The sequence below is a fragment of the Hyla sarda genome, chromosome 2, assembly GCF_029499605.1.
Source record: "Hyla sarda isolate aHylSar1 chromosome 2, aHylSar1.hap1, whole genome shotgun sequence".
Lineage (NCBI taxonomy): Eukaryota > Metazoa > Chordata > Amphibia > Anura > Hylidae > Hyla > Hyla sarda.
The window spans coordinates 341,438,806-341,464,118 of record NC_079190.1 but is presented as its reverse complement, the minus strand read 5'-3'; the positions used below and the strand labels follow the sequence as shown (position 1 = coordinate 341,464,118).

The following is a 25,313-nucleotide window of genomic DNA, read 5'->3' as shown; positions in this document are numbered from 1 at the left end:
ACTTTAATTTAACATAACTTGGTGTTACATACTACACTCACCACTCTGAAAGAACTTTCTTCTATTACTTCTTTTGAAAAAAAGAAGAACACAGTCATCAAAAGCAGACAACCATTGCAAAACTGCAATGTTGTCAACCGCTTTCATGCTCAGAAGAAAGCTCTAAATCTCATCATTGTGGATCGTGAGCTTGGACTCTTTCAGACACATTTCTCCCTTCAAAGACTTTAGAAATGATCCCTGAAAATATAGCCCTAACAATTAGGATTTTCAGATTTTTCCCACCTATACGATTTAACCTTTTAACTGAAGCTGAGATCATTTTCAAAAGTTCAGAGTTTGAGTTGTGAAACAAAAAGGTTGTGTCAAATGTCAGTAAAAACAAAATAGTTTTTCAAAGTATGTTGAAGGTTTATATGGAAATCAATGAAATCCTTTAAACATGAGTATGATAGAGTACATGTTGTCATCAGTTGCGTCGAGATCTAGGCTGAGTTCAACTATTCCAGATGTTAACGCAGCCTTACTAAAGAAAATCTCAACATAAAAAAAGTATAAAATATTTGTCATGCCACAACATCTCTTTCCTACAATCATAAAACCGGACTCAGGGCATATGTTACCTGAGTTTTGATACTTTTGTACTAAAAAAATTTATAGCAGCCTCGTGAGCTTTAGCTCAAAAATACAAAATTTTCTTAAGTTTATTATATGGTTAACTGTAGATTAAAAAAAGAAGATAAAGCAAGTAACACTGTAGAGAATTGAAATGCATGGTTTAACACTTTAATTTAACATAACTTGGTGTTACATACTACACTCACCACTCTGAAAGAACTTTCTTCTATTACTTCTTTTGAAAAAAAGAAGAACACAGTCATCAAAAGCAGACAACCATTGCAAAACTGCAATGTTGTCAACCGCTTTCATGCTCAGAAGAAAGCTCTAAATCTCATCATTGTGGATCATGAGCTTGGACTCTTTCAGCCACATTTCTCCCTTCAAAGACTTTAGAAATGATCCCTGAAAATATAGCCCTAACAATAAGGATTTTCAGATTTTTCCCACCTATACGGTTTAACCTTTTAACTGAAGCTGAGATCATTTTCAAAAGTTCCGAGTTTGAGTTGTGAAACAAAAAGGTTGTGTCAAATGTCAGTAAAAACTAAATAGTTTTTCAAAGTATGTTGAAGGTTTATATGGAAATCAATGAATTCCTTTAAACATGAGTATGATAGAGTACATGTTGTCATCAGTTGCGTCGAGATCTAGGCTGAGTTCAACTATTCCAGATTTTAACGCAGCCTTACTAAAGAAAATCTCAACATAAAAAAAGTATAAAATATTTGTCATGCCACAACATCTCTTTCCTACAATCATAAAACCGGACTCAGGGCATATGTTACCTGAGTTTTGATACTTTTGTACTAAAAAAAAACTTTATAGCAGCCTCCTGAGCTTTGGCTCCAAAATACAAAACTTTCTTAAGTTTATTATATGGTTAACTGTAGATTAAAAAAAGAAGATAGAGCAAGTAACACAGTAGAGAATTGAAACGCATGGTTTAACACTTTAATTTAACATAACTTGGTGTTACATACTACACTCACCACTCTGAAAGAACTTTCTTCTATTACTTCTTTTGAAAAAATGAACACAGTCATCAAAAGCAGACAACCATTGCAAAACTGCAATGTTGTCAACTGTTTTCATGCTCAGAAGAAAGCTCTAAATCTCATCATTGTGGATAGTGAGCTTGGACTCTTTCAGCCACATTTCTCCCTTCAAAGACTTTAGAAATGATCCCTAAAAGTTTAGCCCTAACAATTAGGATTTTCAGATTTTTCCCACCTATACGGTTTAACCTTTTAACTAAAGCTGAGATCATTTTCAAAAGTTCCGAGTTTGAGTTGTGAAACAAAAAGGTTGTGTCAAATGTCAGTAAAAACAAAATAGTTTTTCAAAGTATGTTGAAGGTTTATATGGAAATCAATGAAATCCTTTAAACATGAGTATGATAGAGTACATGTTGTCATCAGTTGCGTCGAGATCTAGGCTGAGTTCAACTATTCCAGATGTTAACCCAGCCTTACTAAAGAAAATCTCAACATAAAAAAAGTATAAAATATTTGTCATGCCACAACATCTCTTTCCTACAATCATAAAACCGGACTCAGGGCATATGTTACCTGAGTTTTGATACTTTTGTACTAAAAAAATTTATAGCAGCCTCGTGAGCTTTAGCTCAAAAATACAAAATTTCCTTAAGTTTATTATATGGTTAACTGTAGATTAAAAAAGAAGATAAAGCAAGTAACACTGTAGAGAATTGAAATGCATGGTTTAACACTTTAATGTAACATAACTTGGTGTTACATACTACACTCACCACTCTGAAAGAACTTTCTTCTATTACTTCTTTTGAAAAAAAGAAGAACACAGTCATCAAAAGCAGACAACCATTGCAAAACTGCAATGTTGTCAACCGCTTTCATGCTCAGAAGAAAGCTCTAAATCTCATCATTGTGGATAGTGAGCTTGGACTCTTTCAGCCACATTTCTCCCTTCAAAGACTTTAGAAATGATCCCTGAAAGTATAGACCTAACAATTAGGATTTTCAGATTTTTCCCACCTATACGGTTTAACCTTTTAACTGAAGCTGAGATCATTTTCTAAAGTTCCGAGTTTGAGTTGTGAAACAAAAAGGTTGTGTCAAATGTCAGTAAAAACAAAATAGTTTTTCAAAGTATGTTGAAGGTTTATATGGAAATCAATGAAATCCTTTAAACATGAGTATGATAGAGTACATGTTGTCATCAGTTGCGTCGAGATCTAGGCTGAGTTCAACTATTCCAGATGTTAAGCCAGCCTTACTAAAGAAAATCTCAACATAAAAAAGTATAAAATATTTGTCATGCCACAACATCTCTTTCCTACAATCATAAAACCGGACTCAGTGCATATGTTACCTGAGTTTTGATACTTTTGTACTAAAAAAATTTATAGCAGCCTTGTGAGCTTTAGCTCAAAAATACAAAATGTCCTTAAGTTTATTATATGGTTAACTGTAGATTAAAAAAGAAGATAAAGCAAGTAACACTGTAGAGAATTGAAATGCATGGTTTAACACTTTAATTTAACATAACTTGGTGTTACATACTACACTCACCACTCTGAAAGAACTTTCTTCTATTATTTCTTTTGAAAAAAAGAAGAACACAGTCATCAAAAGCAGACAACCATTGCAAAACTGCAATGTTGTCAACCGCTTTCATGCTCAGAAGAAAGCTCTAAATCTCATCATTGTGGATCGTGAGCTTGGACTTTTTCAGACACATTTCTCCCTTCAAAGACTTTAGAAATGATCCCTGAAAATATAGCCCTAACGGTTAGGATTTTCAGATTTTTCCCACCTATACGATTTAACCTTTTAACTGAAGCTGAGATCATTTTCAAAAGTTCAGAGTTTGAGTTGTGAAACAAAAAGGTTGTATCAAATGTCAGTAAAAACAAAATAGTTTTTCAAAGTATGTTGAAGGTTTATATGGAAATCAATTAAATCCTTTAAACATGAGTATGATAGAGTACATGTTGTCATCAGTTGCGTCGAGATCTAGGCTGAGTTCAACTATTCCAGATGTTAAGCCAGCCTTACTAAAGAAAATCTCAACATAAAAAAAGTATAAAATATTTGTCATGCCACAACATCTCTTTCCTACAATCCAAAAACCGGACTCAGGGCATATGTTACCTGAGTTTTGATACTTTTGTACTAAAAAAAAACTTTAAAGCAGCCTCCTGAGCTTTGGCTCCAAAATACAAAACTTTCTTAAGTTTATTATATGGTTAACTGTAGATTAAAAAAAGAAGATAGAGCAAGTAACACAGTAGAGAATTGAAACGCATGGTTTAACACTTTAATTTAACATAACTTGGTGTTACATACTACACTCACCACTCTGAAAGAACTTTCTTCTATTACTTCTTTTGAAAAAATGAACACAGTCATCAAAAGCAGACAACCATTGCAAAACTGCAATGTTGTCAACTGTTTTCATGCTCAGAAGAAAGCTCTAAATCTCATCATTGTGGATAGTGAGCTTGGACTCTTTCAGCCACATTTCTCCCTTCAAAGACTTTAGAAATGATCCCTAAAAGTTTAGCCCTAACAAATAGGATTTTCAGATTTTTCCCACCTATACGGTTTAACCTTTTAACTATAGCTGAGATCATTTTCAAAAGTTCCGAGTTTGAGTTGTGAAACAAAAAGGTTGTGTCAAATGTCAGTAAAAACAAAATAGTTTTTCAAAGTATGTTGAAGGTTTATATGGAAATCAATGAAATCCTTTAAACATGAGTATGATAGAGTACATGTTGTCATCAGTTGCGTCGAGATCTAGGCTGAGTTCAACTATTCCAGATTTTAACGCAGCCTTACTAAAGAAAATCTCAACATAAAAAAAGTATAAAATATTTGTCATGCCACAACATCTCTTTCCTACAATCATAAAACCGGACTCAGGGCATATGTTACCTGAGTTTTGATACTTTTATACTAAAAAAATTTATAGCAGCCTCCTGAGCTTTGGCTCCAAAATACAAAACTTTCTTAAGTTTATTATATGGTTAACTGTAGATTAAAAAAGAAGATAAAGCAAGTAACACTGTAGAGAATTGAAATGCATGGTTTAACACTTTAATTTAACATAACTTGGTGTAACATACTACACTCACCACTCTGAAAGAACTTTCTTCTATTACTTCTTTTGAAAAAAAGAAGAACACAGTCATCAAAAGCAGACAACCATTGCAAAACTGCAATGTTGTCAACCACTTTCATGCTCAGAAGAAAGCTCTAAATCTCATCATTGTGGATAGTGAGCTTGGACTCTTTCAGACACATTTCTCCCTTCAAAAACCTTAGAAATGATCCCTGAAAATATAGCCCTAACAAATAGGATTTTCAGATTTTTCCCACCTATACGGTTTAACCTTTTAACTGAAGCTGAGATCATTTTAAAAAGTTCCGAGTTTGAGTTGTGAAACAAAAAGGTTGTGTCAAATGTCAGTAAAAACAAAATAGTTTTTCAAAGTATGTTGAAGGTTTATATGGAAATCAATGAAATCCTTTAAACATGAGTATGATAGAGTACATGTTGTCATCAGTTGCGTCGAGATCTAGGCTGAGTTCAACTATTCCAGATTTTAACGCAGCCTTACTAAAGAAAATCTCAACATAAAAAAAGTATAAAATATTTGTCATGCCACAACGTCTCTTTCCTACAATCATAAAACCGGACTCAGGGCATATGTTACCTGAGTTTTGATACTTTTGTACTAAAAAAATTTATAGCAGCCTCGTGAGCTTTAGCTCAAAAATACAAAATTTTCTTAAGTTTATTATATGGTTAACTGTAGATTAAAAAAGAAGATAAAGCAAGTAACACTGTAGAGAATTGAAATGCATGGTTTAACACTTTAATTTAACATAACTTGGTGTTACATACTACACTCACCACTCTGAAAGAACTTTCTTCTATTACTTCTTTTGAAAAAAAGAAGAACACAGTCATCAAAAGCAGACAACCATTGCAAAACTGCAATGTTGTCAACCGCTTTCATGCTCAGAAGAAAGCTCTAAATCTCATCATTGTGGATAGTGAGCTTGGACTCTTTCAGCCACATTTCTCCCTTCAAAGACTTTAGAAATGATCCCTGAAAATATAGCCCTAACAATTAGGATTTTCAGATTTTTCCCACCTATACGATTTAACCTTTTAACTGAAGCTGAGATCATTTTCAAAAGTTCAGAGTTTGAGTTGTGAAACAAAAAGGTTGTGTCAAATGTCAGTAAAAACAAAATAGTTTTTCAAAGTATGTTGAAGGTTTATATGGAAATCAATTAAATCCTTTAAACATGAGTATGATAGAGTACATGTTGTCATCAGTTGCGTCGAGATCTAGGCTGAGTTCAACTATTCCAGATGTTAAGCCAGCCTTACTAAAGAAAATCTCAACATAATAAAAGTATAAAATATTTGTCATGCCACAACATCTCTTTCCTACAATCCAAAAACCGGACTCAGGGCATATGTTACCTGAGTTTTGATACTTTTGTACTAAAAAAAAACTTTATAGCAGCCTCCTGAGCTTTGGCTCCAAAATACAAAACTTTCTTAAGTTTATTATATGGTTAACTGTAGATTAAAAAAAGAAGATAGAGCAAGTAACACAGTAGAGAATTGAAACGCATGGTTTAACACTTTAATTTAACATAACTTGGTGTAACATACTACACTCACCACTCTGAAAGAACTTTCTTCTATTACTTCTTTTGAAAAAATGAACACAGTCATCAAAAGCAGACAACCATTGCAAAACTGCAATGTTGTCAACCGCTTTCATGCTCAGAAGAAAGCTCTAAATCTCATCATTGTGGATCGTGAGCTTGGACTTTTTCAGACACATTTCTCCCTTCAAAGACTTTAGAAATGATCCCTGAAAATATAGCCCTAACAATTAGGATTTTCAGATTTTTCCCACCTATACGATTTAACCTTTTAACTGAAGCTGAGATCATTTTCAAAAGTTCAGAGTTTGAGTTGTGAAACAAAAAGGTTGTATCAAATGTCAGTAAAAACAAAATAGTTTTTCAAAGTATGTTGAAGGTTTATATGGAAATCAATTAAATCCTTTAAACATGAGTATGATAGAGTACATGTTGTAATCAGTTGCGTCGAGATCTAGGCTGAGTTCAACTATTCCAGATGTTAAGCCAGCCTTACTAAAGAAAATCTCAACATAAAAAAAGTATAAAATATTTGTCATGCCACAACATCTCTTTCCTACAATCCAAAAACCGGACTCAGGGCATATGTTACCTGAGTTTTGATACTTTTGTACTAAAAAAAAACTTTATAGCAGCCTCCTGAGCTTTGGCTCCAAAATACAAAACTTTCTTAAGTTTATTATATGGTTAACTGTAGATTAAAAAAAGAAGATAGAGCAAGTAACACAGTAGAGAATTGAAACGCATGGTTTAACACTTTAATTTAACATAACTTGGTGTTACATACTACACTCACCACTCTGAAAGAACTTTCTTCTATTACTTCTTTTGAAAAAATGAACACAGTCATCAAAAGCAGACAACCATTGCAAAACTGCAATGTTGTCAACTGTTTTCATGCTCAGAAGAAAGCTCTAAATCTCATCATTGTGGATAGTGAGCTTGGACTCTTTCAGCCACATTTCTCCCTTCAAAGACTTTAGAAATGATCCCTAAAAGTTTAGCCCTAACAATTAGGATTTTCAGATTTTTCCCACCTATACGGTTTAACCTTTTAACTAAAGCTGAGATCATTTTCAAAAGTTCCGAGTTTGAGTTGTGAAACAAAAAGGTTGTGTCAAATGTCAGTAAAAACAAAATAGTTTTTCAAAGTATGTTGAAGGTTTATATGGAAATCAATGAAATCCTTTAAACATGAGTATGATAGAGCACATGTTGTCATCAGTTGCGTCGAGATCTAGGCTGAGTTCAACTATTCCAGATGTTAACCCAGCCTTACTAAAGAAAATCTCAACATAAAAAAAGTATAAAATATTTGTCATGCCACAACATCTCTTTCCTACAATCATAAAACCGGACTCAGGGCATATGTTACCTGAGTTTTGATACTTTTGTACTAAAAAAATTTATAGCAGCCTCGTGAGCTTTAGCTCAAAAATACAAAATTTCCTTAAGTTTATTATATGGTTAACTGTAGATTAAAAAAGAAGATAAAGCAAGTAACACTGTAGAGAATTGAAATGAATGGTTTAACACTTTAATTTAACATAACTTGGTGTTACATACTACACTCACCACTCTGAAAGAACTTTCTTCTATTACTTCTTTTGAAAAAAAGAAGAACACAGTCATCAAAAGCAGACAACCATTGCAAAACTGCAATGTTGTCAACCGCTTTCATGCTCAAAAGAAAGCTCTAAATCTCATCATTGTGGATCGTGAGCTTGGACTCTTTCAGACACATTTCTCCCTTCAAAGACTTTAGAAATGATCCCTGAAAATATAGCCCTAACAATTAGGATTTTCAGATTTTTCCCACCTATACGATTTAACCTTTTAACTGAAGCTGAGATCATTTTCAAAAGTTCAGAGTTTGAGTTGTGAAACAAAAAGGTTGTATCAAATGTCAGTAAAAACAAAATAGTTTTTCAAAGTATGTTGAAGGTTTATATGGAAATCAATTAAATCCTTTAAACATGAGTATGATAGAGTACATGTTGTCATCAGTTGCGTCGAGATCTAGGCTGAGTTCAACTATTCCAGATGTTAAGCCAGCCTTACTAAAGAAAATCTCAACATAAAAAAAGTATAAAATATTTGTCATGCCACAACATCTCTTTCCTACAATCCAAAAACCGGACTCAGGGCATATGTTACCTGAGTTTTGATACTTTTGTACTAAAAAAAAACTTTATAGCAGCCTCCTGAGCTTTGGCTCCAAAATACAAAACTTTCTTAAGTTTATTATATGGTTAACTGTAGATTAAAAAAAGAAGATAGAGCAAGTAACACAGTAGAGAATTGAAACGCATGGTTTAACACTTTAATTTAACATAACTTGGTGTTACATACTACACTCACCACTCTGAAATAACTTTCTTTTATTACTTCTTTTGAAAAAATGAACACAGTCATCAAAAGCAGACAACCATTGCAAAACTGCAATGTTGTCAACTGTTTTCATGCTCAGAAGAAAGCTCTAAATCTCATCATTGTGGATAGTGAGCTTGGACTCTTTCAGCCACATTTCTCCCTTCAAAGACTTTAGAAATGATCCCTAAAAGTTTAGCCCTAACAATTAGGATTTTCAGATTTTTCCCACCTATACGGTTTAACCTTTTAACTAAAGCTGAGATCATTTTCAAAAGTTCCGAGTTTGAGTTGTGAAACAAAAAGGTTGTGTCAAATGTCAGTAAAAACAAAATAGTTTTTCAAAGTATGTTGAAGGTTTATATGGAAATCCTTTAAACATGAGTATGATAGAGTACATGTTGTCATCAGTTGCGTCGAAATCTAGGCTGAGTTCAACTATTCCAGATGTTAACCCAGCCTTACTAAAGAAAATCTCAACATAAAAAAAGTATAAAATATTTGTCATGCCACAACATCTCTTTCCTACAATCATAAAACCGGACTCAGGGCATATGTTACCTGAGTTTTGATACTTTTGTACTAAAAAAATTTATAGCAGCCTCGTGAGTTTTAGCTCAAAAATACAAAACTTTCTTAAGTTTATTATATGGTTAACTGTAGATTAAAAAAGAAGATAAAGCAAGTAACACTGTAGAGAATTGAAATGCATGGTTTAACACTTTAATTTAACATAACTTGGTGTTACATACTACACTCACCACTCTGAAAGAACTTTCTTCTATTACTTCTTTTGAAAAAAAGAAGAACACAGTCATCAAAAGCAGACAACCATTGCAAAACTGCAATGTTGTCAACCGCTTTCATGCTCAGAAGAAAGCTCTAAATCTCATCATTGTGGATCATGAGCTTGGACTCTTTCAGACACATTTCTCCCTTCAAAGACTTTAGAAATGATCCCTGAAAATATAGTCCTAACAATTAGGATTTTCAGATTTTTCCCACCTATACGGTTTAACCTTTTAACTGAAGCTGAGATCATTTTCAAAAGTTCCGAGTTTGAGTTGTGAAACAAAAAGGTTGTGTCAAATGTCAGTAAAAACAAAATAGTTTTTCAAAGTATGTTGAAGGTTTATATGGAAATCAATGAAATCCTTTAAACATGAGTATGATAGAGTACATGTTGTCATCAGTTGCGTCGAGATCTAGGCTGAGTTCAACTATTCCAGATTTTAACGCAGCCTTACTAAAGAAAATCTCAACATAAAAAAAGTATAAAATATTTGTCATGCCACAACATCTCTTTCCTACAATCATAAAACCGGACTCAGGGCATATGTTACCTGAGTTTTGATACTTTTATACTAAAAAAAATTTATAGCAGCCTCCTGAGCTTTGGCTCCAAAATACAAAACTTTCTTAAGTTTATTATATGGTTAACTGTAGATTAAAAAAGAAGATAAAGCAAGTAACACTGTAGAGAATTGAAATGCATGGTTTAACACTTTAATTTAACATAACTTGGTGTTACATACTACACTCACCACTCTGAAAGAACTTTCTTCTATTACTTCTTTTGAAAAAAAGAAGAACACAGTCATCAAAAGCAGACAACCATTGCAAAACTGCAATGTTGTCAACCGCTTTCATGCTCAGAAGAAAGCTCTAAATCTCATCATTGTGGATCGCGAGCTTGAACTCTTTCAGACACATTTCTCCCTTCAAAGACTTTAGAAATGATCCCTGAAAATATAGCCCTAACAATTAGGATTTTCAGATTTTTCCCACCTATACGATTTAACCTTTTAACTGAAGCTGAGATCATTTTCAAAAGTTCAGAGTTTGAGTTGTGAAACAAAAAGGTTGTATCAAATGTCAGTAAAAACAAAATAGTTTTTCAAAGTATGTTGAAGGTTTATATGGAAATCAATTAAATCCTTTAAACATGAGTATGATAGAGTACATGTTGTCATCAGTTGCGTCGAGATCTAGGCTGAGTTCAACTATTCCAGATGTTAAGCCAGCCTTACTAAAGAAAATCTCAACATAAAAAAAGTATAAAATATTTGTCATGCCACAACATCTCTTTCCTACAATCCAAAAACCGGACTCAGGGCATATGTTACCTGAGTTTTGATACTTTTGTACTAAAAAAAAACTTTATAGCAGCCTCCTGAGCTTTGGCTCCAAAATACAAAACTTTCTTAAGTTTATTATATGGTTAACTGTAGATTAAAAAAAGAAGATAGAGCAAGTAACACAGTAGAGAATTGAAACGCATGGTTTAACACTTTAATTTAACATAACTTGGTGTTACATACTACACTCACCACTCTGAAATAACTTTCTTCTATTACTTCTTTTGAAAAAATGAACACAGTCATCAAAAGCAGACAACCATTGCAAAACTGCAATGTTGTCAACTGTTTTCATGCTCAGAAGAAAGCTCTAAATCTCATCATTGTGGATAGTGAGCTTGGACTCTTTCAGCCACATTTCTCCCTTCAAAGACTTTAGAAATGATCCCTAAAAGTTTAGCCCTAACAATTAGGATTTTCAGATTTTTCCCACCTATACGGTTTAACCTTTTAACTAAAGCTGAGATCATTTTCAAAAGTTCCGAGTTTGAGTTGTGAAACAAAAAGGTTGTGTCAAATGTCAGTAAAAACAAAATAGTTTTTCAAAGTATGTTGAAGGTTTATATGGAAATCCTTTAAACATGAGTATGATAGAGTACATGTTGTCATCAGTTGCGTCGAAATCTAGGCTGAGTTCAACTATTCCAGATGTTAACCCAGCCTTACTAAAGAAAATCTCAACATAAAAAAAGTATAAAATATTTGTCATGCCACAACATCTCTTTCCTACAATCATAAAACCGGACTCAGGGCATATGTTACCTGAGTTTTGATACTTTTGTACTAAAAAAATTTATAGCAGCCTCGTGAGTTTTAGCTCAAAAATACAAAACTTTCTTAAGTTTATTATATGGTTAACTGTAGATTAAAAAAGAAGATAAAGCAAGTAACACTGTAGAGAATTGAAATGCATGGTTTAACACTTTAATTTAACATAACTTGGTGTTACATACTACACTCACCACTCTGAAAGAACTTTCTTCTATTACTTCTTTTGAAAAAAAGAAGAACACAGTCATCAAAAGCAGACAACCATTGCAAAACTGCAATGTTGTCAACCGCTTTCATGCTCAGAAGAAAGCTCTAAATCTCATCATTGTGGATCATGAGCTTGGACTCTTTCAGACACATTTCTCCCTTCAAAGACTTTAGAAATGATCCCTGAAAATATAGTCCTAACAATTAGGATTTTCAGATTTTTCCCACCTATACGGTTTAACCTTTTAACTGAAGCTGAGATCATTTTCAAAAGTTCCGAGTTTGAGTTGTGAAACAAAAAGGTTGTGTCAAATGTCAGTAAAAACAAAATAGTTTTTCAAAGTATGTTGAAGGTTTATATGGAAATCAATGAAATCCTTTAAACATGAGTATGATAGAGTACATGTTGTCATCAGTTGCGTCGAGATCTAGGCTGAGTTCAACTATTCCAGATTTTAACGCAGCCTTACTAAAGAAAATCTCAACATAAAAAAAGTATAAAATATTTGTCATGCCACAACATCTCTTTCCTACAATCATAAAACCGGACTCAGGGCATATGTTACCTGAGTTTTGATACTTTTATACTAAAAAAATTTATAGCAGCCTCCTGAGCTTTGGCTCCAAAATACAAAACTTTCTTAAGTTTATTATATGGTTAACTGTAGATTAAAAAAGAAGATAAAGCAAGTAACACTGTAGAGAATTGAAATGCATGGTTTAACACTTTAATTTAACATAACTTGGTGTTACATACTACACTCACCACTCTGAAAGAACTTTCTTCTATTACTTCTTTTGAAAAAAAGAAGAACACAGTCATCAAAAGCAGACAACCATTGCAAAACTGCAATGTTGTCAACCGCTTTCATGCTCAGAAGAAAGCTCTAAATCTCATCATTGTGGATCGCGAGCTTGAACTCTTTCAGACACATTTCTCCCTTCAAAGACTTTAGAAATGATCCCTGAAAATATAGCCCTAACAATTAGGATTTTCAGATTTTTCCCACCTATACGATTTAACCTTTTAACTGAAGCTGAGATCATTTTCAAAAGTTCAGAGTTTGAGTTGTGAAACAAAAAGGTTGTATCAAATGTCAGTAAAAACAAAATAGTTTTTCAAAGTATGTTGAAGGTTTATATGGAAATCAATTAAATCCTTTAAACATGAGTATGATAGAGTACATGTTGTCATCAGTTGCGTCGAGATCTAGGCTGAGTTCAACTATTCCAGATGTTAAGCCAGCCTTACTAAAGAAAATCTCAACATAACAAAAGTATAAAATATTTGTCATGCCACAACATCTCTTTCCTACAATCCAAAAACCGGACTCAGGGCATATGTTACCTGAGTTTTGATACTTTTGTACTAAAAAAAAACTTTATAGCAGCCTCCTGAGCTTTGGCTCCAAAAAACAAAACTTTCTTAAGTTTATTATATGGTTAACTGTAGATTAAAAAAAGAAGATAGAGCAAGTAACACAGTAGAGAATTGAAACGCATGGTTTAACACTTTAATTTAACATAACTTGGTGTTACATACTACACTCACCACTCTGAAAGAACTTTCTTCTATTACTTCTTTTGAAAAAATGAACACAGTCATCAAAAGCAGACAACCATTGCAAAACTGCAATGTTGTCAACTGTTTTCATGCTCAGAAGAAAGCTCTAAATCTCATCATTGTGGATAGTGAGCTTGGACTCTTTCAGCCACATTTCTCCCTTCAAAGACTTTAGAAATGATCCCTAAAAGTTTAGCCCTAACAATTAGGATTTTCAGATTTTTCCCACCTATACGGTTTAACCTTTTAACTAAAGCTGAGATCATTTTCAAAAGTTCAGAGTTTGAGTTGTGAAACAAAAAGGTTGTGTCAAATGTCAGTAAAAACAAAATAGTTTTTCAAAGTATGTTGAAGGTTTATATGGAAATCAATGAAATCCTTTAAACATGAGTATGATAGAGTACATGTTGTCATCAGTTGCGTCGAGATCTAGGCTGAGTTCAACTATTCCAGATGTTAAGCCAGCCTTACTAAAGAAAATCTCAACATAACAAAAGTATAAAATATTTGTCATGCCACAACATCTCTTTCCTACAATCCAAAAACCGGACTCAGGGCATATGTTACCTGAGTTTTGATACTTTTGTACTAAAAAAAAACTTTATAGCAGCCTCCTGAGCTTTGGCTCCAAAAAACAAAACTTTCTTAAGTTTATTATATGGTTAACTGTAGATTAAAAAAAGAAGATAGAGCAAGTAACACAGTAGAGAATTGAAACGCATGGTTTAACACTTTAATTTAACATAACTTGGTGTTACATACTACACTCACCACTCTGAAAGAACTTTCTTCTATTACTTCTTTTGAAAAAATGAACACAGTCATCAAAAGCAGACAACCATTGCAAAACTGCAATGTTGTCAACTGTTTTCATGCTCAGAAGAAAGCTCTAAATCTCATCATTGTGGATAGTGAGCTTGGACTCTTTCAGCCACATTTCTCCCTTCAAAGACTTTAGAAATGATCCCTAAAAGTTTAGCCCTAACAATTAGGATTTTCAGATTTTTCCCACCTATACGGTTTAACCTTTTAACTAAAGCTGAGATCATTTTCAAAAGTTCCGAGTTTGAGTTGTGAAACAAAAAGGTTGTGTCAAATGTCAGTAAAAACAAAATAGTTTTTCAAAGTATGTTGAAGGTTTATATGGAAATCAATGAAATCCTTTAAACATGAGTATGATAGAGTACATGTTGTCATCAGTTGCGTCGAGATCTAGGCTGAGTTCAACTATTCCAGATGTTAACGCAGCCTTACTAAAGAAAATCTCAACATAAAAAAAGTATAAAATATTTGTCATGCCACAACGTCTCTTTCCTACAATCATAAAACCGGACTCAGGGCATATGTTACCTGAGTTTTGATACTTTTGTACTAAAAAAATTTATAGCAGCCTCGTGAGCTTTAGATCAAAAATACAAAATTTTCTTAAGTTTATTATATGGTTAACTGTAGATTAAAAAAGAAGATAAAGCAAGTAACACTGTAGAGAATTGAAATGCATGGTTTAACACTTTAATTTAACATAACTTGGTGTTACATACTACACTCACCACTCTGAAAGAACTTTCTTCTATTACTTCTTTTGAAAAAAAGAAGAACACAGTCATCAAAAGCAGACAACCATTGCAAAACTGCAATGTTGTCAACCGCTTTCATGCTCAGAAGAAAGCTCTAAATCTCATCATTGTGGATCATGAGCTTGGACTCTTTCAGACACATTTCTCCCTTCAAAGACTTTAGAAATGATCCCTGAAAATATAGCCCTAACAATAAGGATTTTCAGATTTTTCCCACCTATACGGTTTAACCTTTTAACTGAAGCTGAGATCATTTTCAAAAGTTCCGAGTTTGAGTTGTGAAACAAAAAGGTTGTCAAATGTCAGTAAAAACAAAATAGTTTTTCAAAGTATGTTGAAGGTTTATATGGAAATCAATGAATTCCTTTAAACATGAGTATGATAGAGTACATGTTGTCATCAGTTGCGTCGAGATCTAGGCTGAGTTCAACTATTCCAGATTTTAACGCAGCCTTACTAAAGAAAATCTCAACATAAAAAAAGTATAAAATATTTGTCATGCCACAACATCTCTTTCCAACAATCCAAAAACCGGACTCAGGGCATATGTTACCTGAGTTTTGATACTTTTGTACTAAAAAAAACTTTATAGCAGCCTCCTGACCTTTGGCTCCAAAATACAAAACTTTCTTAAGTTTATTATATGGTTAACTGTAGATTAAAAAAAGAAGATAGAGCAAGTAACACAGTAGAGAATTGAAACGCATGGTTTAACACTTTAATTTAACATAACTTGGTGTTACATACTACACTCACCACTCTGAAAGAACTTTCTTCTATTACTTCTTTTGAAAAAAAGAAGAACACAGTCATCAAAAGCAGACAACCATTGCAAAACTGCAATGTTGTCAAACGCTTTCATGCTCAGAAGAAAGCTCTAAATCTCATCATTGTGGATTGTGAGCTTGGACTCTTTCAACCACATTTCTCCCTTCAAAGACTTTACAAATGATCCTTGAAAGTATAGCCCTAACAATTAGGATTTTCAGATTTTTCCCACCTATACGGTTTAACCTTTTAACTGAAGCTGAGATCATTTTCAAAAGTTCCGAGTTTGAGTTGTGAAACAAAAAGGTTGTGTCAAATGTCAGTAAAAACAAAATAGTTTTTCAAAGTATGTTGAAGGTTTATATGGAAATCAATGAAATCCTTTAAACATGAGTATGATAGAGTACATGTTGTCATCAGTTGCGTCGAGATCTAGGCTGAGTTCAACTATTCCAGATGTTAACCCAGCCTTACTAAAGAAAATCTCAACATAAAAAAGTATAAAATATTTGTCATGCCACAACATCTCTTTCCTACAATCATAAAACCGGACTCAGGGCATATGTTACCTGAGTTTTGATACTTTTGTAATAAAAAAACTTTATAGCAGCCTCGTGAGCTTTGGCTCGAAAATACGAAACTTTCTTAAGTTTATTATATGGTTAACTGTAGATTAAAAAAAGAAGATAGAGCAAGTAACACAGTAGAGAATTGAAACGCATGGTTTAACACTATAATTTAACATAACTTGGTGTTACATACTACACTCTCCACTCTGAAAGAACATCCTTCTATTACTTCTTTTGAAAAAAAGAAGAACACAGTCATCAAAAGCAGACAACCATTGCAAAACTGCAATGTTGTCAACCGCTTTCATGCTCAGAAGAAAGCTCTAAATGTCATCATTGTGGATAGTGAGCTTGGACTCTTTCAGCCACATTTCTCCCTTCAAAGACTTTAGAAATGATCCCTGAAAGTATAGCCCTAACAATTAGGATTTTAAGATTTTTCCCACCTATACGGTTTAACCTTTTAACTGAAGCTGAGATAATTTTCAAAAGTTCCGAGTTTGAGTTGTGAAACAAAAAGGTTGTGTCAAATGTCAGTAAAAACAAAATAGTTTTTCAAAGTATGTTGAAGGTTTATATGGAAATCAATGAAATCCTTTAAACATGAGTATGATAGAGTACATGTTGTCATCAGTTGCGTCGAGATCTAGGCTGAGTTCAACTATTCCAGATGTTAACCCAGCCTTACTAAAGAAAATCTCAACATAAAAAAAGTATAAAATATTTGTCATGCCACAACGTCTCTTTCCTACAATCATAAAACCGGACTCAGGGCATATGTTACCTGAGTTTTGATACTTTTGTACTAAAAAAATTTATAGCAGCCTCGTGAGCTTTAGCTCAAAAATACAAAATTTTCTTAAGTTTATTATATGGTTAACTGTAGATTAAAAAAGAAGATAAAGCAAGTAACACTGTAGAGAATTGAAATGCATGGTTTAACACTTTAATTTAACATAACTTGGTGTTACATACTACACTCACCACTCTGAAAGAACTTTCTTCTATTACTTCTTTTGAAAAAAAGAAGAACACAGTCATCAAAAGCAGACAACCATTGCAAAACTGCAATGTTGTCAACCGCTTTCATGCTCAGAAGAAAGCTCTAAATCTCATCATTGTGGATCATGAGCTTGGACTCTTTCAGACACATTTCTCCCTTCAAAGACTTTAGAAATGATCCCTGAAAATATAGCCCTAACAATAAGGATTTTCAGATTTTTCCCACCTATACGGTTTAACCTTTTAACTGAAGCTGAGATCATTTTCAAAAGTTCCGAGTTTGAGTTGTGAAACAAAAAGGTTGTGTCAAATGTCAGTAAAAACAAAATAGTTTTTCAAAGTATGTTGAAGGTTTATATGGAAATCAATGAATTCCTTTAAACATGAGTATGATAGAGTACATGTTGTCATCAGTTGCGTCGAGATCTAGGCTGAGTTCAACTATTCCAGATTTTAACGCAGCCTTACTAAAGAAAATCTCAACATAAAAAAAGTATAAAATATTTGTCATGCCACAACATCTCTTTCCTACAATCATAAAACCGGACTCAGGGCATATGTTACCTGAGTTTTGATACTTTTATACTAAAAAAATTTATAGCAGCCTCCTGAGCTTTGGCTCCAAAATACAAAACTTTCTTAAGTTTATTATATGGTTAACTGTAGATTAAAAAAGAAGATAAAGCAAGTAACACTGTAGAGAATTGAAATGCATGGTTTAACACTTTAATTTAACATAACTTGGTGTAACATACTACACTCACCACTCTGAAAGTACTTTCTTCTATTACTTCTTTTGAAAAAAAGAAGAACACAGTCATCAAAAGCAGACAACCATTGCAAAACTGCAATGTTGTCAACCGCTTTCATGCTCAGAAGAAAGCTCTAAATCTCATCATTGTGGATAGTGAGCTTGGACTCTTTCAGCCACATTTCTCCCTTCAAAGACTTTACAAATGATCCTTGAAAGTATAGCCCTAACAATTAGGATTTTCAGATTTTTCCCACCTATACGGTTTAACCTTTTAACTGAAGCTGAGATCATTTTCAAAAGTTCCGAGTTTGAGTTGTGAAACAAAAAGGTTGTGTCAAATGTCAGTAAAAACAAAATAGTTTTTCAAAGTATGTTGAAGGTTTATATGGAAATCAATGAAATCCTTTATACATGAGTATGATAGAGTACATGTTGTCATCAGTTGCGTCGAGATCTAGACTGAGTTCAACTATTCTAGATGTTAACCCAGCCTTACTAAAGAAAATCTCAACATAAAAAAAGTATAAAATATTTGTCATGCCACAACATCTCTTTCCAACAATCCAAAAACCGGACTCAGGGCATATGTTACCTGAGTTTTGATACTTTTGTACTAAAAAAAACTTTATAGCAGCCTCCTGACCTTTGGCTCCAAAATACAAAACTTTCTTAAGTTTATTATATGGTTAACTGTAGATTAAAAAAAGAAGATAGAGCAAGTAACACAGTAGAGAATTGAAACGCATGGTTTAACACTTTAATTTAACATAACTTGGTGTTACATACTACACTCACCACTCTGAAAGAACTTTCTTCTATTACTTCTTTTGAAAAAAAGAAGAACACAGTCATCAAAAGCAGACAACCATTGCAAAACTGCAATGTTGTCAACCGCTTTCATGCTCAGAAGAAAGCTCTAAATCTCATCATTGTGGATAGTGAGCTTGGACTCTTTCAGACACATTTCTCCCTTCAAAGACTTTAGAAATGATCCCTAAAAGTTTAGCCCTAACAATTAGGATTTTCAGATTTTTCCCACCTATACGATTTAACCTTTTAACTAAAGCTGAGATCATTTTCAAATGTTCCGAGTTTGAGTTGTGAAACAAAAAGGTTGTGTCAAATGTCAGTAAAAACAAAATAGTTTTTCAAAGTATGTTGAAGGTTTATATGGAAATCCTTTAAATATGAGTATGATAGAGTACATGTTGTCATCAGTTGCGTCGAGATCTAGGCTGAGTTCAACTATTCCAGATGTTAACCCAGCCTTACTAAAGAAAATCTCAACATAAAAAAAGTATAAAATATTTGTCATGCCACAACATCTCTTTCCTACAATCATAAAACCGGACTCAGGGCATATGTTACCTGAGTTTTGATACTTTTGTACTAAAAAAATTTATAGCAGCCTCGTGAGCTTTAGCTCAAAAATACAAAATTTCCTTAAGTTTATTATATGGTTAACTGTAGATTAAAAAAGAAGATAAAGCAAGTAACACTGTAGAGAATTGAAATGCATGGTTTAACACTTTAATTTAACATAACTTGGTGTTACATACTACACTCACCACTCTGAAAGAACTTTCTTCTATTACTTCTTTTGAAAAAAAGAAGAACACAGTCATCAAAAGCAGACAACCATTGCAAAACTGCAATGTTGTCAACCGCTTTCATGCTCAGAAGAAAGCTCTAAATCTCATCATTGTGGATCATGAGCTTGGACTCTTTCAGACACATTTCTCCCTTCAAAAACTTTAGAAATGATCCCTGAAAATATAGCCCTAACAAATAGGATTTTCAGATTTTTCCCACCTATACGGTTTAACCTTTTAACTGAAGCTGAGATCATTTTAAAAAGTTCCGAGTTTGAGTTGTGAAACAAAAAGGTTGTGTCAAATGTCAGTAAAAACAAAATAGTTTTTCAAAGTATGTTGAAGGTTTATATGGAAATCAATGAAATCCTTTAAACATGAGTATGATAGAGTACATGTTGTCATCAGTTGCGTCGAAATCTAGGCTGAGTTCAACTATTCCAGATTTTAACGCAGCCTTACTAAAGAAAATCTCAACATAAAAAAAGTATAAAATATTTGTCATGCCACAACGTCTCTTTCCTACAATCATAAAACCGGACTCAGGGCATATGTTACCTGAGTTTTGATACTTTAGTACTAAAAAAATTTATAGCAGCCTCGTGAGCTTTAGCTCAAAAATACAAAATTTTCTTAAGTTTATTATATGGTTAACTGTAGATTAAAAAAGAAGATAAAGCAAGTAACACTGTAGAGAATTGAAATGCATGGTTTAACACTTTAATTTAACATAACTTGGTGTTACATACTACACTCACCACTCTGAAATAACTTTCTTCTATTACTTCTTTTGAAAAAAAGAAGAACACAGTCATCAAAAGCAGACAACCATTGCAAAACTGCAATGTTGTCAACCGCTTTCATGCTCAGAAGAAAGCTCTAAATCTCATCATTGTGGATAGTGAGCTTGGACTCTTTCAGCCACATTTCTCCCTTCAAAGACTTTAGAAATGATCCCTGAAAATATAGCCCTAACAATTAGGATTTTCAGATTTTTCCCACCTATACGATTTAACCTTTTAACTGAAGCTGAGATCATTTTCAAAAGTTCAGAGTTTGAGTTGTGAAACAAAAAGGTTGTGTCAAATGTCAGTAAAAACAAAATAGTTTTTCAAAGTATGTTGAAGGTTTATATGGAAATCAATTAAATCCTTTAAACATGAGTATGATAGAGTACATGTTGTCATCAGTTGCGTCGAGATCTAGGCTGAGTTCAACTATTCCAGATGTTAAGCCAGCCTTACTAAAGAAAATCTCAACATAAAAAAAGTATAAAATATTTGTCATGCCACAACATCTCTTTCCTACAATCCAAAAACCGGACTCAGGGCATATGTTACCTGAGTTTTGATACTTTTGTACTAAAAAAAAACTTTATAGCAGCCTCCTGAGCTTTGGCTCCAAAATACAAAACTTTCTTAAGTTTATTATATGGTTAACTGTAGATTAAAAAAAGAAGATAGAGCAAGTAACACAGTAGAGAATTGAAACGCATGGTTTAACACTTTAATTTAACATAACTTGGTGTAACATACTACACTCACCACTCTGAAAGAACTTTCTTCTATTACTTCTTTTGAAAAAATGAACACAGTCATCAAAAGCAGACAACCATTGCAAAACTGCAATGTTGTCAACTGTTTTCATGCTCAGAAGAAAGCTCTAAATCTCATCATTGTGGATAGTGAGCTTGGACTCTTTCAGCCACATTTCTCCCTTCAAAGACTTTAGAAATGATCCCTAAAAGTTTAGCCCTAACAATTAGGATTTTCAGATTTTTCCCACCTATACGGTTTAACCTTTTAACTAAAGCTGAGATCATTTTCAAAAGTTCCGAGTTTGAGTTGTGAAACAAAAAGGTTGTGTCAAATGTCAGTAAAAACAAAATAGTTTTTCAAAGTATGTTGAAGGTTTATATGGAAATCAATGAAATCCTTTAAACATGAATATGATAGAGTACATGTTGTCATCAGTTGCGTCGAGATCTAGGCTGAGATCAACTATTCCAGATGTTAAGCCAGCCTTACTAAAGAAAATCTCAACATAAAAAAAGTATAAAATATTTGTCATGCCACAACATCTCTTTCCTACAATCATAAAACCGGACTCAGGGCATATGTTACCTGAGTTTTGATACTTTTGTACTAAAAAAATTTATAGCAGCCTCGTGAGCTTTAGCTCAAAAATACAAAATTTCCTTAAGTTTATTATATGGTTAACTGTAGATTAAAAAAGAAGATAAAGCAAGTAACACTGTAGAGAATTGAAATGCATGGTTTAACACTTTATTTTAACATAACTTGGTGTTACATACTACACTCACCACTCTGAAAGAACTTTCTTCTATTACTTCTTTTGAAAAAAAGAAGAACACAGTCATCAAAAGCAGACAACCATTGCAAAACTGCAATGTTGTCAACCGCTTTCATGCTCAGAAGAAAGCTCTAAATCTCATCATTGTGGATCGTGAGCTTGGACTTTTTCAGACACATTTCTCCCTTCAAAGACTTTAGAAATGATCCCTGAAAATATAGCCCTAACAATTAGGATTTTCAGATTTTTCCCACTTATACGATTTAACCTTTTAACTGAAGCTGAGATCATTTTCAAAAGTTCAGAGTTTGAGTTGTGAAACAAAAAGGTTGTATCAAATGTCAGTAAAAACAAAATAGTTTTTCAAAGTATGTTGAAGGTTTATATGGAAATCAATTAAATCCTTTAAACATGAGTATGATAGAGTACATGTTGTCATCAGTTGCGTCGAGATCTAGGCTGAGTTCAACTATTCCAGATGTTAAGCCAGCCTTACTAAAGAAAATCTCAACATAAAAAAAGTATAAAATATTTGTCATGCCACAACATCTCTTTCCTACAATCCAAAAACCGGACTCAGGGCATATGTTACCTGAGTTTTGATACTTTTGTACTAAAAAAAAACTTTATAGCAGCCTCCTGAGCTTTGGCTCCAAAATACAAAACTTTCTTAAGTTTATTATATGGTTAACTGTAGATTAAAAAAAGAAGATAGAGCAAGTAACACAGTAGAGAATTGAAACGCATGGTTTAACACTTTAATTTAACATAACTTGGTGTTACATACTACACTCACCACTCTGAAAGAACTTTCTTCTATTACTTCTTTTGAAAAAATGAACACAGTCATCAAAAGCAGACAACCATTGCAAAACTGCAATGTTGTCAACTGTTTTCATGCTCAGAAGAAAGCTCTAAATCTCATCATTGTGGATAGTGAGCTTGGACTCTTTCAGCCACATTTCTCCCTTCAAAGACTTTAGAAATGATCCCTAAAAGTTTAGCCCTAACAATTAGGATTTTCAGATTTTTCCCACCTATACGGTTTAACCTTTTAACTAAAGCTGAGATCATTTTCAAAAGTTCCGAGTTTGAGTTGTGAAACAAAAAGGTTGTGTCAAATGTCAGTAAAAACAAAATAGTTTTTCAAAGTATGTTGAAGGTTTATATGGAAATCAATGAAATCCTTTAAACATGAGTATGATAGAGCACATGTTGTCATCAGTTGCGTCGAGATCTAGGCTGAGTTCAACTATTCCAGATGTTAAGCCAGCCTTACTAAAGAATATCTCAACATAAAAAAAGTATAAAATATTTGTCATGCCACAACATCTCTTTCCTACAATCATAAAACCGGACTCAGGGCATATGTTACCTGAGTTTTGATACTTTTGTACTAAAAAAATTTATAGCAGCCTCGTGAGCTTTAGCTCAAAAATACAAAATTTCCTTAAGTTTATTATATGGTTAACTGTAGATTAAAAAAGAAGATAAAGCAAGTAACACTGTAGAGAATTGAAATGAATGGTTTAACACTTTAATTTAACATAACTTGGTGTTACATACTACACTCTCCACTCTGAAAGAACTTTCTTCTATTACTTCTTTTGAAAAAAAGAAGAACACAGTCATCAAAAGCAGACAACCATTGCAAAACTGCAATGTTGTCAACCGCTTTCATGCTCAGAAGAAAGCTCTAAATCTCATCATTGTGGATCATGAGCTTGGACTCTTTCAGACACATTTCTCCCTTCAAAGACTTTAGAAATGATCCCTGAAAATATAGCCCTAACAATTAGGATTTTCAGATTTTTCCCACCTATACGGTTTAACCTTTTAACTGAAGCTGAGATCATTTTCAAAAGTTCCGAGTTTGAGTTGTGAAACAAAAAGGTTGTGTCAAATGTCAGTAAAAACAAAATAGTTTTTCAAAGTATGTTGAAGGTTTATATGGAAATCAATGAAATCCTTTAAACATGAGTATGATAGAGTACATGTTGTCATCAGTTGCGTCGAGATCTAGGCTGAGTTCAACTATTCCAGATTTTAACGCAGCCTTACTAAAGAAAATCTCAACATAAAAAAAGTATAAAATATTTGTCATGCCACAACATCTCTTTCCTACAATCATAAAACCGGACTCAGGGCATATGTTACCTGAGTTTTGATACTTTTATACTAAAAAAATTTATAGCAGCCTCCTGAGCTTTGGCTCCAAAATACAAAACTTTCTTAAGTTTATTATATGGTTAACTGTAGATTAAAAAAGAAGATAAAGCAAGTAACACTGTAGAGAATTGAAATGCATGGTTTAACACTTTAATTTAACATAACTTGGTGTTACATACTACACTCACCACTCTGAAAGAACTTTCTTCTATTACTTCTTTTGAAAAAAAGAAGAACACAGTCATCAAAAGCAGACAACCATTGCAAAACTGCAATGTTGTCAACCGCTTTCATGCTCAGAAGAAAGCTCTAAATCTCATCATTGTGGATCGCGAGCTTGAACTCTTTCAGACACATTTCTCCCTTCAAAGACTTTAGAAATGATCCCTGAAAATATAGCCCTAACAATTAGGATTTTCAGATTTTTCCCACCTATACGATTTAACCTTTTAACTGAAGCTGAGATCATTTTCAAAAGTTCAGAGTTTGAGTTGTGAAACAAAAAGGTTGTATCAAATGTCAGTAAAAACAAAATAGTTTTTCAAAGTATGTTGAAGGTTTATATGGAAATCAATTAAATCCTTTAAACATGAGTATGATAGAGTACATGTTGTCATCAGTTGCGTCGAGATCTAGGCTGAGTTCAACTATTCCAGATGTTAAGCCAGCCTTACTAAAGAAAATCTCAACATAACAAAAGTATAAAATATTTGTCATGCCACAACATCTCTTTCCTACAATCCAAAAACCGGACTCAGGGCATATGTTACCTGAGTTTTGATACTTTTGTACTAAAAAAAAACTTTATAGCAGCCTCCTGAGCTTTGGCTCCAAAAAACAAAACTTTCTTAAGTTTATTATATGGTTAACTGTAGATTAAAAAAAGAAGATAGAGCAAGTAACACAGTAGAGAATTGAAACGCATGGTTTAACACTTTAATTTAACATAACTTGGTGTTACATACTACACTCACCACTCTGAAAGAACTTTCTTCTATTACTTCTTTTGAAAAAAAGAAGAACACAGTCATCAAAAGCAGACAACCATTGCAAAACTGCAATGTTGTCAACCGCTTTCATGCTCAGAAGAAAGCTCTAAATCTCATCATTGTGGATCATGAGCTTGGACTCTTTCAGACACATTTCTCCCTTCAAAGACTTTAGAAATGATCCCTGAAAATATAGCCCTAACAATAAGGATTTTCAGATTTTTCCCACCTATACGGTTT

The 25,313-nt window shown here is 33.1% G+C and overlaps 33 non-coding genes across 33 annotated transcripts; all 33 read right to left on the bottom strand.

Annotated features, from left to right (window-relative positions):
• Positions 1-39: 39 nt before the first annotated feature.
• Positions 40-256, bottom strand: LOC130359105 (small nucleolar RNA U3). The gene has a single exon (XR_008889874.1). It is a non-coding gene; the product is annotated as a small nucleolar RNA U3 (small nucleolar RNA).
• Positions 257-822: 566 nt separating this feature from the next.
• Positions 823-1,039, bottom strand: LOC130359056 (small nucleolar RNA U3). Its single transcript, XR_008889831.1, has one exon. It is a non-coding gene; the product is annotated as a small nucleolar RNA U3 (small nucleolar RNA).
• A 569-nt stretch (positions 1,040-1,608) lies between these two features.
• On the bottom strand, positions 1,609-1,822 carry LOC130359168 (small nucleolar RNA U3). The gene has a single exon (XR_008889932.1). It is a non-coding gene; the product is annotated as a small nucleolar RNA U3 (small nucleolar RNA).
• A 565-nt stretch (positions 1,823-2,387) lies between these two features.
• On the bottom strand, positions 2,388-2,604 carry LOC130360056 (small nucleolar RNA U3). Its single transcript, XR_008890539.1, has one exon. It is a non-coding gene; the product is annotated as a small nucleolar RNA U3 (small nucleolar RNA).
• A 564-nt stretch (positions 2,605-3,168) lies between these two features.
• LOC130359243 (small nucleolar RNA U3) lies at positions 3,169-3,385 on the bottom strand. The gene has a single exon (XR_008889997.1). It is a non-coding gene; the product is annotated as a small nucleolar RNA U3 (small nucleolar RNA).
• A 569-nt stretch (positions 3,386-3,954) lies between these two features.
• Positions 3,955-4,168, bottom strand: LOC130359167 (small nucleolar RNA U3). The gene has a single exon (XR_008889931.1). It is a non-coding gene; the product is annotated as a small nucleolar RNA U3 (small nucleolar RNA).
• Positions 4,169-4,733: 565 nt separating this feature from the next.
• Positions 4,734-4,950, bottom strand: LOC130359265 (small nucleolar RNA U3). The gene has a single exon (XR_008890017.1). It is a non-coding gene; the product is annotated as a small nucleolar RNA U3 (small nucleolar RNA).
• Positions 4,951-5,515: 565 nt separating this feature from the next.
• On the bottom strand, positions 5,516-5,732 carry LOC130359003 (small nucleolar RNA U3). Its single transcript, XR_008889784.1, has one exon. It is a non-coding gene; the product is annotated as a small nucleolar RNA U3 (small nucleolar RNA).
• Positions 5,733-6,301: 569 nt separating this feature from the next.
• LOC130359314 (small nucleolar RNA U3) lies at positions 6,302-6,515 on the bottom strand. The gene has a single exon (XR_008890062.1). It is a non-coding gene; the product is annotated as a small nucleolar RNA U3 (small nucleolar RNA).
• A 569-nt stretch (positions 6,516-7,084) lies between these two features.
• LOC130359166 (small nucleolar RNA U3) lies at positions 7,085-7,298 on the bottom strand. Its single transcript, XR_008889930.1, has one exon. It is a non-coding gene; the product is annotated as a small nucleolar RNA U3 (small nucleolar RNA).
• Positions 7,299-7,863: 565 nt separating this feature from the next.
• LOC130359234 (small nucleolar RNA U3) lies at positions 7,864-8,080 on the bottom strand. The gene has a single exon (XR_008889989.1). It is a non-coding gene; the product is annotated as a small nucleolar RNA U3 (small nucleolar RNA).
• Positions 8,081-8,649: 569 nt separating this feature from the next.
• Positions 8,650-8,863, bottom strand: LOC130359358 (small nucleolar RNA U3). Its single transcript, XR_008890100.1, has one exon. It is a non-coding gene; the product is annotated as a small nucleolar RNA U3 (small nucleolar RNA).
• Positions 8,864-9,419: 556 nt separating this feature from the next.
• On the bottom strand, positions 9,420-9,636 carry LOC130358990 (small nucleolar RNA U3). Its single transcript, XR_008889772.1, has one exon. It is a non-coding gene; the product is annotated as a small nucleolar RNA U3 (small nucleolar RNA).
• A 566-nt stretch (positions 9,637-10,202) lies between these two features.
• On the bottom strand, positions 10,203-10,419 carry LOC130359119 (small nucleolar RNA U3). The gene has a single exon (XR_008889888.1). It is a non-coding gene; the product is annotated as a small nucleolar RNA U3 (small nucleolar RNA).
• Positions 10,420-10,988: 569 nt separating this feature from the next.
• LOC130359310 (small nucleolar RNA U3) lies at positions 10,989-11,202 on the bottom strand. Its single transcript, XR_008890059.1, has one exon. It is a non-coding gene; the product is annotated as a small nucleolar RNA U3 (small nucleolar RNA).
• A 556-nt stretch (positions 11,203-11,758) lies between these two features.
• On the bottom strand, positions 11,759-11,975 carry LOC130358989 (small nucleolar RNA U3). The gene has a single exon (XR_008889771.1). It is a non-coding gene; the product is annotated as a small nucleolar RNA U3 (small nucleolar RNA).
• Positions 11,976-12,540: 565 nt separating this feature from the next.
• Positions 12,541-12,757, bottom strand: LOC130359118 (small nucleolar RNA U3). Its single transcript, XR_008889887.1, has one exon. It is a non-coding gene; the product is annotated as a small nucleolar RNA U3 (small nucleolar RNA).
• Positions 12,758-13,326: 569 nt separating this feature from the next.
• LOC130359165 (small nucleolar RNA U3) lies at positions 13,327-13,540 on the bottom strand. Its single transcript, XR_008889929.1, has one exon. It is a non-coding gene; the product is annotated as a small nucleolar RNA U3 (small nucleolar RNA).
• Positions 13,541-14,109: 569 nt separating this feature from the next.
• On the bottom strand, positions 14,110-14,323 carry LOC130359164 (small nucleolar RNA U3). Its single transcript, XR_008889928.1, has one exon. It is a non-coding gene; the product is annotated as a small nucleolar RNA U3 (small nucleolar RNA).
• Positions 14,324-14,888: 565 nt separating this feature from the next.
• Positions 14,889-15,105, bottom strand: LOC130359133 (small nucleolar RNA U3). The gene has a single exon (XR_008889901.1). It is a non-coding gene; the product is annotated as a small nucleolar RNA U3 (small nucleolar RNA).
• A 566-nt stretch (positions 15,106-15,671) lies between these two features.
• Positions 15,672-15,888, bottom strand: LOC130359280 (small nucleolar RNA U3). The gene has a single exon (XR_008890031.1). It is a non-coding gene; the product is annotated as a small nucleolar RNA U3 (small nucleolar RNA).
• A 566-nt stretch (positions 15,889-16,454) lies between these two features.
• Positions 16,455-16,671, bottom strand: LOC130358982 (small nucleolar RNA U3). The gene has a single exon (XR_008889765.1). It is a non-coding gene; the product is annotated as a small nucleolar RNA U3 (small nucleolar RNA).
• A 565-nt stretch (positions 16,672-17,236) lies between these two features.
• Positions 17,237-17,453, bottom strand: LOC130359132 (small nucleolar RNA U3). Its single transcript, XR_008889900.1, has one exon. It is a non-coding gene; the product is annotated as a small nucleolar RNA U3 (small nucleolar RNA).
• Positions 17,454-18,018: 565 nt separating this feature from the next.
• Positions 18,019-18,235, bottom strand: LOC130359266 (small nucleolar RNA U3). Its single transcript, XR_008890018.1, has one exon. It is a non-coding gene; the product is annotated as a small nucleolar RNA U3 (small nucleolar RNA).
• A 568-nt stretch (positions 18,236-18,803) lies between these two features.
• On the bottom strand, positions 18,804-19,020 carry LOC130360189 (small nucleolar RNA U3). The gene has a single exon (XR_008890661.1). It is a non-coding gene; the product is annotated as a small nucleolar RNA U3 (small nucleolar RNA).
• Positions 19,021-19,576: 556 nt separating this feature from the next.
• Positions 19,577-19,793, bottom strand: LOC130359150 (small nucleolar RNA U3). The gene has a single exon (XR_008889915.1). It is a non-coding gene; the product is annotated as a small nucleolar RNA U3 (small nucleolar RNA).
• Positions 19,794-20,358: 565 nt separating this feature from the next.
• Positions 20,359-20,575, bottom strand: LOC130359256 (small nucleolar RNA U3). Its single transcript, XR_008890009.1, has one exon. It is a non-coding gene; the product is annotated as a small nucleolar RNA U3 (small nucleolar RNA).
• A 569-nt stretch (positions 20,576-21,144) lies between these two features.
• Positions 21,145-21,358, bottom strand: LOC130359163 (small nucleolar RNA U3). Its single transcript, XR_008889927.1, has one exon. It is a non-coding gene; the product is annotated as a small nucleolar RNA U3 (small nucleolar RNA).
• Positions 21,359-21,923: 565 nt separating this feature from the next.
• On the bottom strand, positions 21,924-22,140 carry LOC130359120 (small nucleolar RNA U3). The gene has a single exon (XR_008889889.1). It is a non-coding gene; the product is annotated as a small nucleolar RNA U3 (small nucleolar RNA).
• A 569-nt stretch (positions 22,141-22,709) lies between these two features.
• On the bottom strand, positions 22,710-22,923 carry LOC130359162 (small nucleolar RNA U3). Its single transcript, XR_008889926.1, has one exon. It is a non-coding gene; the product is annotated as a small nucleolar RNA U3 (small nucleolar RNA).
• Positions 22,924-23,488: 565 nt separating this feature from the next.
• Positions 23,489-23,705, bottom strand: LOC130358995 (small nucleolar RNA U3). Its single transcript, XR_008889777.1, has one exon. It is a non-coding gene; the product is annotated as a small nucleolar RNA U3 (small nucleolar RNA).
• Positions 23,706-24,270: 565 nt separating this feature from the next.
• On the bottom strand, positions 24,271-24,487 carry LOC130359117 (small nucleolar RNA U3). The gene has a single exon (XR_008889886.1). It is a non-coding gene; the product is annotated as a small nucleolar RNA U3 (small nucleolar RNA).
• A 569-nt stretch (positions 24,488-25,056) lies between these two features.
• LOC130359131 (small nucleolar RNA U3) lies at positions 25,057-25,273 on the bottom strand. Its single transcript, XR_008889899.1, has one exon. It is a non-coding gene; the product is annotated as a small nucleolar RNA U3 (small nucleolar RNA).
• Positions 25,274-25,313: the final 40 nt, after the last annotated feature.